We start from the raw sequence: 13,607 nt of genomic DNA on the forward strand, positions 1-13,607 counted from the left end.
CAGAGAAGATACATAATGGACAATAAGTATATGAAAAGATGTCAGTGTCATTATAGACAAAACAACTACAAATCAAAATTATAATGAAGCTGGGTGCCTGTAGCTCAAGTCAGTAATTCCAGCTGCTCAGGAGGCTAAGATCTGAGAATCATTGTTTGAAGTCAATCCAGGGAAAAATATAGTGAGATTCTTTTTTTTTTTTTTTTTGGCTAGTCATGGGGCTTAAAGTCAGGGCCTGAGCACTGTCCTTGGGCTTTCTCAAGGCTAGAGCTCTAGCAGTTGAGCCACAGCACCACTTCCAGCTTTTTCTATGTATGTGGTACCTCGGAATTGAACCCGGTTCTAGGCAAACACTCTATCACTAGACCAAATTCAAGGCCCCAAAATGGTGAGATTCTTGTCACCAATTAACCAAAGAAAAGCTTGATGTAGAGGTGTAGCTCAAATAGTAGAGTTCCAGCCTTGAGCAAAAAACTAAGGGACAGTGTCTAGGCCCTGAGTTCAAGTAACCAGGACTGACATGAATACAAAACAAACCAACTACCACCACCAAAAATCACTCAAATGTTCAAAGTAAAAAAGACAATGGATAAGAACAAATGATTCACTTGACCTTAGCCAAAGGGCTGAAAGAAGGGGGAGAGCAGAAATAAGTTGGCTGTTCTATTGTGTAGTAGGGTGACTGCAGATAATCTTACTACACAGTATATAAATGTTTTTACCACAAAGAAACGATAAATGTTGAAGAAGTAAATATGTTTGCCCTAATTTATACAGAAGTGTTCTTAGCAGCTTTGTTCATAATCACCAATAGATGAGACTAACTCAAAATGTCCATTTAGTGATGAAGAAATGAGCAAAGGGCAATAGAGCCAAGGGTACTATTCAACAATCAAAAGGATCGAAGAACTGCACATATACATATAGTGTATAGAATATATATATATTATATATATTAGAGGTCTTTTGTCTTTTTCCCACTGGGCAGTATGCATAACTTTTAGGTATTCCAGGGTCACTGAGCTTACAGTGGTGAGCCACTGAAGCCAACTTCCTTTCAGTAGAGACAGTCTTGCCCTAACTGACAACCTTTCAACTCAGCTAGGTTAATAGATGGGTACCATTGAACATAGCTATAGGTTGAGAAGGGGTCTTGTGAACTCATCTACCTCAAATTATGATCCTCCTGTTCTTAAACTCCAAGAGACCTAAGAATATAGGCAGGAGTGACATGGAACTTAAAATGTATAAGTTAAACATGAATTGACATTATGACCTTTTCTCTATATACTTGCTTATGTTTAAAATAATCCACACCTTGCTATTTTTTTTGCTCTTCCAGAGTCCAATTTTCTTTGTTCTTTTTGATATGATTTATTTTGGAGATTGTGGCTGAACACGGGTTGAATTAGTGAATTCCAGTAACAGTCACTATGGACTATGAAGAGGACACACTGTCTGTGGTTGTCCCGGATCATGGCAGAGCATGGCAGGAACTCCGAGTCCTTCTTCTGGCAGCATGTCTCAGGTAAATCATTATGGCTCTAGAACTCCCCATCAGACTTCAGAAGTTCTTCCAGAATGGAGCCTCCAACCACACAAGCATGGTGCTCACAGAGCACACTATTACCTGAAATATTGCCCATAGCTGCTTCTGGGATCTGCTATGCTGGGCGGTGGTTTTTCTGTTGTTCTAGGATGATTAGCTAACTCCTGCCAGACCATTGTGGCTTGTGAAGCAGATCCATGTCCTATGTTTGGTTTTCTGGATCATTTACATTCTTACAATAGGAAACCTTTCTTTTAGAAGGTGGTGGCCAGTGATGGTGGCCTGATAGTCAAGGTATTTGATGGAGCTTCAGTTCTCCCAACCTTTCACAGGCATCCCATGTGGCTGAGTTTAAATTCAACTGAAAACCATTTCTAGTTCTACTCTCGTCTTTTCCTGTCCCACAGGACATGAGGTTATTTGATCACTGAATTAGGCTGTCCCTTGAAAGCAGTGACAATCTGCAAAGTAGCAACGTTACATAATCATCCCTCACCATATCCAAGTTCTCTTCTTGCTACTTTGTGGATTTTCACCTGTCGTGGGGGTCTCTGGCACATGATTCACACCATAGGTAAGGGATCACTATTTATGCATAAAAACCCTCGATACAGTGAAGCAACAATAAGTGAACCATGATATAGAGAGGGATGACTATAATTTTGTAGTTTTTAGTATGCAGTTTCATTTCTTCTTAGACAAATCTATTCTGAAGGGTTTTCTTTTTATGTTAATAAAAGTAGAATTTTCCCTTCAGATTGATCATTGCTAGTGTATATACAGGTGATATTTATCTTTGTGTGCTAATTTTACATCTAGCAATATTGGTGAATTCATTATTAGCTCTGTGTGCGTGTGTGTGTGTGTGTGTGTGTGTGTGTGTGTGTGTGTGTGTATACTATATGGGATTTTTTTACTTAAAATATCCTGTCATCTGTGAACACTGATAGTTTTACTTCCTCCTTTCCAATTTGGATACTTTTTATTTCTTGCTTAATTGTTTTGACCAGAACGATTTTTTATGCTGGTGCTGGGGCTTGAACTGAGGGTTTGGACCCTGTCTCTAAGCTAGTGTTCTTCCACTTAAGCCACAGCTCCACTTCTGGCTTTTTTTTTGGGGGGGGTGGTTTTTTGAAGGTAAGTATCTCATGAACTTCCCTACCTGGCTGGCTTTGGGCAGTAATGCTCAAATCCCAGCCTCCTAAGCAGCTAAGATTACAGGTATAAGCCACTGTGTCCGACCATAAGAACTTCTAATTTTTTGTTCAGTGAAAGTAGTGAAACTGCAAACCCTATGTTGAATATAAATAGTGAAAGTAGGTATCCTTAGCTTGTGAAGATCTTAGGGGAGAGGTTTCATGCTGTCTTTTCATCATAGTGTGGTCTTGATCCACTTATTGAAATCTATACATACAAGTTGTTTCTATTTGAGTGTGATGTAAATTGTGAGTTTCTGCTATTTTTGTAAAGAAATTCCCTTCCTTCCTTCCTTCTTTCTTTCTTCCTTCCTTCCTTCCTTCCTTTCTTTCTTTCTTTCTTTCTTTCTTTCTTTCTTTCTTTCTTCTTTCTTTCTTTCTTCCTTCCTTCCTTCCTTCCTTCCTTTCTTCTTCCTTTCTTTCTTTCTTTCTTTCTTTCTTTCTTTCTTTCTTTCTTTCTTTCTTTCTTTCTTTCTTTCTTCAAGAGCCAGCAGCTTTTATTTCAGTGACCTGATCAACAAAGAACATGAGTTCACAGCACAGGTTGGGTATCAGTCAGAGTGGTCCACGCTGGAGTTCAGTGAAAGCCAGGGCTATTCAACCAACTCAATTTTTATTTTTTTATTTTATTTTATTTTTGGCAGTACTGGGCTCTGAATTCAGGGCTTTGCAAACCATTCAGCCAGCCCCCCCGCCCTGCCCCACTTTTTTGAGCTTTCTACTTTACTGAGCTGCAGATTATAGTACCTACCTACCTCCTCCTGAGAAATCTAAGGGCAGAACAGTTTTGAAATAGGGATGAAATCTCAGCAGTGAGCTTCCTGGTGGCAGCAGCCATCTGGTTTAGAAACCCACCTCCATCTTGAGTACGCACGGAGCTGCACTGACAGCATTCCTCGGGACAGAGGCATACCTTTGTGTTTGCTCCTGAGATCATCGCGATGTCATCGAAAGACCACTGGATTCAAATAGGAGTTCTGGCTTTTGCCTCTGGAATTCCTACTTTTTCTGGTTTAGACTTTTTGGCATATGGTCTTCTCCACATCATGTGCATGGATCCACTGTGGCTCAGGGCTCTGACATCTGCATCTGGCAGGTACCTGGGCCAGATCCATCACTTAGTAAAAGTGTGGACCAGTGACAATGAATTTGATCATCTCTTTTCTGGAATGCAGGGGGAAAGAGTGGTTCTCCCTGGTAGCAGAACCTTCTAGGCACAAACTGTACCTTGTACACAGATGATCTGTGAACAGCCTTCACAGCTCACGGAACTCTGATATCTGGGATTGTGACTTGTTCACAGTAGTTTCCTAAAACTGAATCCATTGCTTGAAGTCAATTAGTATTTGTTGATGAAAAGGCTTTAAGTAAGCTTTTAGGATGGCAGTTTATAAAGATGGTGGAATTCTGATATGATCCTTTAGATCAGTGGTAGGCAGGCAGGCTGGGAGGCAGGCTTATTCTGTTTCTATGTTCTATACGGTGAGTTCACATGTGACAATGGGAGAGAAGCCCAATCCAAAGTCTGCTTGGTGCCACCAAAGATTTCAAAGCTTATTTTTAGTGTATTTATTATGGAAGATGATTGCAGTTTTGGATGTGTGTGTGTGTGTGTGTGTGTGTGTGTGTGTGTGTGAGTGTGTGGTGTGTCTGGGTGTCTGGTTGTCTATGTGTGCTAATCCTGGGGCTGTTGCGATCAAGGCTAGAGTTCTACCACTCAAGCCATAGTTTCAGTTCTGGTTTTCTGGTAGTTGATTGGAGATAAAGAATATCATGGGCTTTCCTGCTCAGGCTAGTTTTGAACCATGATCCTCAGATCTTAGCCTTGTGAGTAGATGGGCTACTAAGTGCAGATGATTTTTTTTGACAGTTCTTTTCTATTTCAATGGAATTAATCATGTGCTTTTCATCTATTTTATAAATTTTACATATCACATTGAGTTTTATATATACTGCTGTTCTTACTTTATGGGAGTAAATTCCACTTGGTCACGATGTATGACCCTTTTAATGCACTGCTGAATCCTGTTCGTTAATCATTTATTGAGAATTTTTGGATCAATATCAATAAGCAATATTAGTCTCTAGTTTTCAATTTCTGAGAGTGACTTTTCTAGATTCAGTGGCAGAACAAAACTGATCTCTTAGAATGACTTAGGAAATGGTCCCTTCTCTTCAAATTTTCATCCCCGGTTTTTAGAATCCCTGTAATTTTGGTGTCTTGGGAAAGTCTACCCTTAATTTTCTTTCTTTTTTTTTGTTTTTTGATAGTCCTGGGGCTTGAACTCAGGATCTAGGTACTATCATTGAGCTTTCTCAAGGCAAGTGCTCTACCACCTGAGCCACAGCACCACTTCCATATTTTTCTGTATATGTGGTATTAAGGAATTGAACCCAGTGCTTCATGCATGTTAGGCAAGCAATCTATTACTAAACCAAACTTCTGTCCCTGTCCCTGACTTTCTTCCCAGCTCTGATGGGGTAGAGGATAAGAAAGTTGTTGTGAGTTGTGGCTTTAGGAAATAACATTTTCCTGAGAACAACATGAAAGATTTTTCTGAGAGTTATATGAAAAGGTATATGAAGCCTGTGAGGTGGATGTACAGTCAGATTGGGCTACAGTATCAAAATAGTAAATTTGAGTTATTGTAAAATCAGATAGTTATTTTCCCATAATTCTGAGGATGGACTTTCAAGTTTCAGGTGCTTGAAGGGTGGCTTGTGGTGAGGCTTCTCTTCCTGGCTAGAAAGTGGCTCTATCTTGGGTCCTCACTTGCTGTATTCTGTGTTTGAGAGATAGTTCTTTGGTGTCTGTTCTTCTTATAAAGACTCAATTCCATCAGGGCCCAACCATTACATGGCCCCATTTAACCTTACTTTACCTGCCTTAGATTTTATGTCCAAATATAGTCATACTTGAGGTTTAGAGTTTCCACATCTGATTTTGTTTTGTCAGTTGTGGGGCTTGAATTTTGGGCCTGAGCGCTGTCCCTGAGCTCTTCAGCTCAAGGCTACTACCCTGCCCCTTGAGACACAGTACCACTACAGGTTTTCTAGTGGTTGATTGGAGATAAGGGTCTCATGGACTTTAGTGCCCAGGCTGGCTTTGAACTGTGATCCTCAGATCTCAGCCTCCTGATGGCTAGTGTTACAGGGGTGAGCCTCTGCAATCCAGCTCCACATCTGAATTTTTGTGGTGGACACAACACACTCCATGACAGCGAATGCTCCATTCATACTGTGTAAGGTGGCAGCATGAACTTAGAATGAGGCCAATTGAATAGGGTTTAGCTTTTGACTCTGACTCTGGCTGTGTGATTTTGGACTAACCAATTATCCTTTCTGAACCTCAGCCTGTCCATCTCTAGAAAGTCATGGGGAGGTGAAAAAATTGATCTAATATATATGCATGGACCTTAAACCTAAATTTCAGTAAATGTCTAATATCCTCCCTTAAATGAATTGCAGTCAGGATACAGAAATTGGCACCATAGAGGTTGGGAGTGAAGGACAGTGGAAGAACACTTTCCTAGCATGCATACGAGAAGGCAAGGCCCCAGGCTCTATCCCTAACAAAATACAAGCGCACGCGCACACACACATGAAACACATTTGACTGGTGGCTCATGCCTACAACCTTAGCTATTTAGGAGGCTGAGATCTGGAGAATAGTAGTTCAAAACTAGTTGGGCAGAAATGTCTGGAACACACCATTTCCACAGTGACCACAAGGCTGCTGGCATGGCTTAAGTGGCAGCCAGCTGCGTCTCTTTGGAGTGGACCCAAGGCTCCAAGAGACCCCAAGCTGCCCAGGCACCGCCCGCGCCTCTCCATTTCCCTGGGGCTGCTTCTGCACAGCGTGGCGTGGGGGAACCCGCTCCGAATCTCTCGGGCCAGAAGCCAAGGCTAGAGTTCTACTCACTTGAGCCATAGCACCATTTCTAGCTTCCCCCCCCCCATGTATGTGGTACCAAGGAATCGAACCCGGGTCTTCGTGCATGCTAGGCAAGCACTCTACCACTAGGCCAAACTCCCGGCCCCACAAATGATCTTTTGGAGAATGGAAACATGACCCAGGTTCAGACGACGCTGGTGGCACTGGCAGGGCTGGCCAAGACGAAAGGATTCCATACAGCCAGCGACACTGGGGTCAAATATGCAGAGAAACCAACAAGACGTTTTGATGAAGGAAAATTCAAGTTGGCCAGAGTGTAACTGGTTTGCAGATGAGCACCAAACAAATGTGCCGGCCAGGCGGGGATGTCAGCTCCAGCCACCAGACGAGGTATGGAGGATCAGTGGACAACGCGACCATTTCCCGGCAGATGGGGACCAGCAAAGTTGCTTCTGAGAGAGGAGTGAGTGTGTATGGGTTTGGGTGGCAAGTGTACAACACCACTGTCTGCGCCGCCCCACAGAACCCGTCATTCACAATGGAAGTCAAGGCAGGGGAAGGAATGGATCAGAAATCAGTGATAGTGATTATCACATAAGTACCAAGATGACTACCCAAGGGATTACCAATATGGCGACCAAGGCATGGTTTATTAGAGTCACAGAGGCGCCCAGTATCAGTGCATTGATTTCATCCAGTGAGAACCAAACTAGCCTGGGTAATTTTTATCTTGTCTTCCTGAAACACCACTATTATGCTTCTTGCACCTTTTTTTTTTTTTAAAGAAAATATTGCCTTACATACATTCCTTTTCCCTTTTTTCTGCCTCTTCCCTAGTTGCCTTTTAGTGCTGTAACCGTTAGATCCTACAGCCTAGCCAATAACCTGCAAATGAAGTAAAAAGAAATACTGTGAAAGGGGAATACTCTTGTACAGCCAGTTCTCTTATTAAAGACCTTTTACAATCTTACACTTAAACTGGTATTTTCAAACAATAGAAAAGTTTGTTGGTTTTGTTTTGTTTTTACAGTTTAGCAGATCTGGTTTCTACATGGAAGACTAAATTCGTGTTTAGTCTACACGTGGCCTTTGCCAACTAAATCCAAGATGCAGCATTTTAGAAATGTCTCATATCAATGTCTACAGTATTTACTAATTTTTTCTTTTTGCCAGTCCTGGGCTTGAATTCAGGGTCTGAGCACTGTCCTTGGACTTTCTCAAGGCTAGAGCTCTACCACTTGAGCCTCAGCACCATTTCTGGCTTTTTTCTATGTATGTGGTACTGAGGAATCGAACCTGGGTCTTCATGCATACTAGGCAAGCACTTTAACCACTAGGCCAAACTCCCGGCCCGAGTATTTACTAATTTTTAAATAAAGTCATGATCAGTGTGCAAAAAAGAAAAAGAAAAAAGACAAAGCAACAGCAACAACAAAAACCATTAAAAAAGAAGAAAAAAGAATCGGGCAAAGCAGGTGGCTCTGCTCATCCACTTCAGGTGGACAGGGCTAGCAAATCGTATGCCACTGAGACTCGGGTGCTTTTCTGAATCCCACTGGATACACACATGTACTCTACACAGCATTAGCTCTTGAAGCAGACATTGGGCAAGAATCCCAGGCCCCACAGACATCCTTAGGTCAGTCAGGAACTTTCCATAGCTGTCGAGTAGGAGGGAAAAAGTGCCGAGTCACAGATTCATTTCCCTCTGATTCGGGGTGGCTCTTATCAGGTTCTTCAGGAAGCGTTAGCACACCCAGCTATTAATAATGATGGCGAATGAAGTTTCTGACTAAATCCGGGGTGGAGGTGACGGTCACCTGCCTGGCTAGCCCACACCTCTATCTACCCAGGAAGGAAGGGACCTATCTGGAGGCAGCCTCAGGAGATAGGAATGCACAACATACCGGGAATGTCTCGGCCTCATGTGGAGGGCAGCCCACGCCTCCTGCAGGTCAGAGGACACAGTGGGGTGGGGGGTGTGGATGTTGTCATTGGCAGACTTTCCCACTCAATTCCAATATCCCTTAGTAGGCAAAGAATAGAGATAAAGGAGCGGTGCTGAGGGCCGGACAAAGAATGGAGTGACGGATCTGCTCAAATCCCAGGATGAAGTGTCTGTCTAGATTAACATAAGGCTATTCTTAACCCACCATGACAGTTGAATATTTTCTTTGAGAACTTGCTGATCTTATTCCTTCCCCTTCCCTTCCCCTCTTTTTTTTTTTCTCAAAGCTGGTGCTCTACTACATTGAGTCACAGCACCACTACTGGTTTTCAGGTTGTTAATTTGTTAATTAAGAGATAAGAGTCTCTAATGGGGACCAAGACATGTGAAAGGGTATCAGTGTATGTGAATTAATGCACCCTCTATCTGGCAAATATCATGTAACCCTTTTATTAATTACAATAAAAAATATTTTTAAAAAAAGAGATAAGAGTCTCACAGGTTTTCCTGTCTGGACTGGCTTTGAACCTCAATCTTCAGATCTTAGCTTCCTGAGTAGCTAGGATTATAGGCATGAGTTACTAGGGTCCAGCTTTCTTTCTTTAAAATGTATGACTCAAAAAAAGTGTAATTTTTTTTATTAGATATGATCACGCTGTCACACTGGCCATCAACTCATGCCTGATTTTCAGAAGACAAGAGCTGAAAATTATACAAAACAACTTGAGATGGCATAACTGTATGAACTTTGGTCAAATTCAAATTTATTTTTTTATTTGCCAGTCCTGGGCTTGAGCTCAGGGTGTGAGCACTGTCTTTGGACTTTTTCAAAGCTAGAGCTCTACCACTTGAGCCTTAGTACCACTTCTGGCTTTTTTTTCTATGTATGTGGTATCGAGGAATCGAACCCAGGTCGGCGTGCATGCTAAGCAAGCACTCTACCACTAGGTACATCTTAGGAAATAGTTAAGCTCTTTCTTTTCACTGCCCTCCTTTTTAAAAAATTTTATTGTTGGGGTGATGTATAGAGGGGTTACAGTTACATTCATCAAGTAGTGGGTGCATTACTTCTTGATCATTGTTACCCCTTCCTGTGTTTTTCCTCCACTTTCCCTCCCCTTACCTCCTCCCATTCATCTTGTTTTTCCCTTACCTTTCCTTTTTCAAATAAACAAATAAATGTACATGCAATATACCAGGTACCAAAATCAGATACAGTAGCAACATGAGATAAACCTTAAGGGAAAAAGAAGAGAAAAGAAACAGTTTCACAGTACATTAAGAGCAACAATCACAAAGATAAACCTCTTGTTTCCATATCCTAGAGTTCATTTTGCTTAGTCTCATCCTATATGGACATACGTACATAGCTTTTGAGATATTATGATCCTCTGTTAGGAGAATCCTAAATGTACACTAATTATTACAAATGAGAGAAACCATGAAGTCTATGTTTCTTTGAGCCTGGGTTACTTCACTTAAGATGATCTTTTCCAAGTATTTCCATTTCCTTACAAATGGGGCAATGTCATTCTTTCTGATGGTAGCATAGATTCCATGGTGTAAATATACCACATCTTCATGACCCATTCATCTACTGAGGGGCATCTGGGTTGGTTCCATATCTTAGCTATGGGGAATAATGCTGAAATGAACATGGTTGTGCTGGTAGATTTAGTATGGCCTTGTTTCTGGATATTTGGGTAGATGCTCAGAAGTAGGATTGCTGGGTTATTGAAATGTATAACTTCTTTAAATTGTTATTTTCAACTAATTGTACTAGGGAGTTTCAATATAACATGTCCATTTCTGTGTATAATGCATCTTGATCAGAGTCATCCCTTTCATCATTCATTCTTCCCCTCCCCCTCATGATATCCTGATTTCAAAAGGTACATGAGGCCAATGATTACTGTGCCAAAACCATGGCCTATGCCCAGGTGACTCCTCTTCGTAAACTTCAATGCCCGCCTCTATTTGTAGTAACAAGTTGCAACAAGTATTCTTCCTAGGTTCCCTGAGTTAATCAGGAACCTGATTTACATGCTAGAGATTTCATTCTGTTGTGAAAACTTCTCATGTATGAATGTGATAACAGGAAGGGACCAAAAATAGTTGAACTTTCCCTTGAATAAGATCTTAATTTGGGCAAAGGAAGCCTAATATATATTCCATCATCTGAGTGAAGTTTTCCATGGTTTTCTGGAATGTGGATGAGGTAAAAAAGAAATCATTTGCCTGATATTTGTATTGAGGAAAAGGAACAGAACCATCTTTCACCATTAGAGAAAAAATAATAATAATCAACCCAGGCATAGTGGCACAGGCCTGGAATCTCAGCCACTCAGGAGACAGGAGCAGGAGGATTCAGAATTTGAAGCCAATCTGGGCAATGCTAATCAGACTATATCACACAAAAATCGTAACTAAGTAAAATAAATAAATAGAAAATGGCCAGGGGTATAGCTCACGTAGTACAGCACTTGTCCAGGAAGTTTAAGACCATGAGTTCAATCCCCAAGTCAACAACAACAACAAATCAAAATTTCTCTTTGTGATTCCCTTTAATGATGAAGTCCAGAAATTTCTAGGCATGGAGCAGAAATCCTTATCAGACACTATTGCTGCTCATCAACCCCAATTGATTTGAGAAGAAATGGGGAGACAAAAGAAGGGAATGGAAAATGGTCAGAATTCATCAGGATATCTGAACATGACTGAAATGAATGAGAAATCCAGTTCTTCAATATCACTGGTCATATCTTTTTTTTTCTCTTCCAGTTGTGTAACAGTACAGCATGGTGTGAAGACAGTCAGCTGTCGTTCAATGTCCCTTTTCGTCCCCGGAGTCACATGCGGGCTGTTTGGGAGATGATACACCGGAGTTGTGTCTCCTAGAACCAGGGGCTTTGGCTTAGTGACTCTGGCAAATGACTTGACTTGCCTGATGTAAGATGTTGATTTTGTTTTTATTTTTTATCTTGTAAATGGAACAAATAGCTTGTACTCAGTAGAGCTACTGTAAAACAGATGAGCTCATTTATGGATCTCCAATATTTGGCATAGAGGGAGGGGCAGGAGAAAGAGTAATTGTATGAATGCTAGAGCTGCCCTCAGTTCTGTGGGGTGGGGTGGGGACATGACGCTTTCATTCTTGATAAGCAAAAGAAAGATCTCAGACACATCATTGTCTAAACACGTGTTAGATAGGATAAACAGCTTAAGTAAATGTGCTAGATATCTATTATACCTATTATGTTTGTTGCAGTAAGTGTTCTTGATTCACCACCTAAAGCCATATTTCATTCTGTTATATGATTGTAGAATCCAGAGGGTTTTAAATTTTTTATGTTTTATATTTGAAATTTGATAGGGAAGGGGGGAAAACCAAGATGGGTGGGGGGGTGAGGGGGAGGGTAAAGGGTACCAAGACATGTGAAAGGGTATCAATGTATGTGAATTAATGCACCTTCTATCTGGCAAATATCATGTAACCCTTTTATTAATTACAATAAAAATATAAAAAAAAGACTAAAAATAGAGCTCTTCTATGACCCAGCAATTCCACTACTTGGCATTTACCCAATCATCTAGAAACAAGAACATACTAAATCCACTAGCACGATGTTCATTGTAGCACTATTTACCATTGCAGCAAAGATATGGAACCAACCTAGATGTCCCTCAGTTGATGAGTAGATCAACAAGATGTGGTATTTATACACAATGGAATTGGAATTCTATGCTGCTGTCAGAAAGAAGGATATCGCCCCATTTGTTAGGAAATGGAAAGACTTAGAAAAAATCATATTATGTGAAGTAAGCCAGACACAAAGAAACAGGCTCAATGGTTTCCCTCATTTGTCATAATCAGTAGAAAGCTTGGGCTCTACTAGCAGAGATTTGCAATAGAGCAAAACCTAGATACATAAGGCCATATAGTATGACGCTAAATGAAAGGACCTCTAGGATATAGAAACAAAAGCCATATAATGAGTGATTGTTGTCCTTAATGTACTATTTTATCTCTCATCTCTTTTGTTGTCCCTTGGTTATCTCATATTGTTACAGTATCTCACTTTGTTACCTGATATATCAGATATATTTGTATTTGGTTATTTGAAATTGGATAGGGAAGGGGGAAAACAAGATGAGGGGTGGAGGTGGGGGGGAGGGAAATGGGGACCAAGAACATGTGAAAGGGTATCAATGTATGTGAATTAATGCACCTTCTATCTGGCAAATATCATGTAACCCTTCTATTAAATACAATAAAAATATATGAAAAAAATTTTTATGTTTTAGTTGTTTGGTGTCCTTCCTAAAGCCCCAGTGTTTGATAATTGGTCAAAGTCATCAGATTGATATTCACCTTGTCAGTGCTTTTTATAAGAATGTTTATGTGCAACTGTAACACACACACATACACACACACACACACACACACACACACACACACACACGAGAGTGGGTTAGGGCTAAGGAATTGCCCATAACCATGGGTGTGGTTGCACAAGCCTGTAACCCAAACACTCTGCAGAGAGAAGCAGGAGTTTGCATCTTGCACATTGAAAACTTTAATATATACATTTTAAATAATGTTGACATAAAATATGGACTCTGAAATTACAGGTGAATTCAAACTGAGACTCTACCACAATATATTAAGGTAGATAACTGGTGGTAAGAGAGACGGGAAACTTATTTAGGCTTGAACAGGTTTTGCCTGTTCCTATTCTGTGTGGGCAGTGAGCACACATTCTTTCTAGGAAATCTGACTTGGAAGTTTGAAATTATAATTGCTTCTTTCCTCACCCCTTACCCCACAGATCCCAAGAGTTGCCAAGTTCTGAACTCAGGGCTTGAGCACTGTCCTTGGGCTTTTTTTTTTCCCTCAAGGCTAGGGATCTGCCACTGGAGCCATAGCACCACTTCCAGCTTTTTTCCTATGTATATGGTACCAAGGAACTGAACCCGGATCTTCATGCATGCTAGGCAAGCACTCTACCACTAGGCCAA

The 13,607-nt window shown here is 40.9% G+C and overlaps 1 pseudogene; it reads left to right on the forward strand.

Moving 5' to 3' along the window:
• The first annotated feature begins 1,476 nt into the window (after positions 1 to 1,476).
• Positions 1,477 to 7,296, forward strand: LOC150058734 (calponin-3 pseudogene; annotated as a pseudogene).
• Positions 7,297 to 13,607: the final 6,311 nt, after the last annotated feature.

Source organism: Megascapheus bottae, chromosome 9, assembly GCF_031878675.1.
Source record: "Megascapheus bottae isolate mThoBot1 chromosome 9, mThoBot2.hap1, whole genome shotgun sequence".
Taxonomy (NCBI): Eukaryota; Metazoa; Chordata; class Mammalia; order Rodentia; family Geomyidae; genus Megascapheus; species Megascapheus bottae.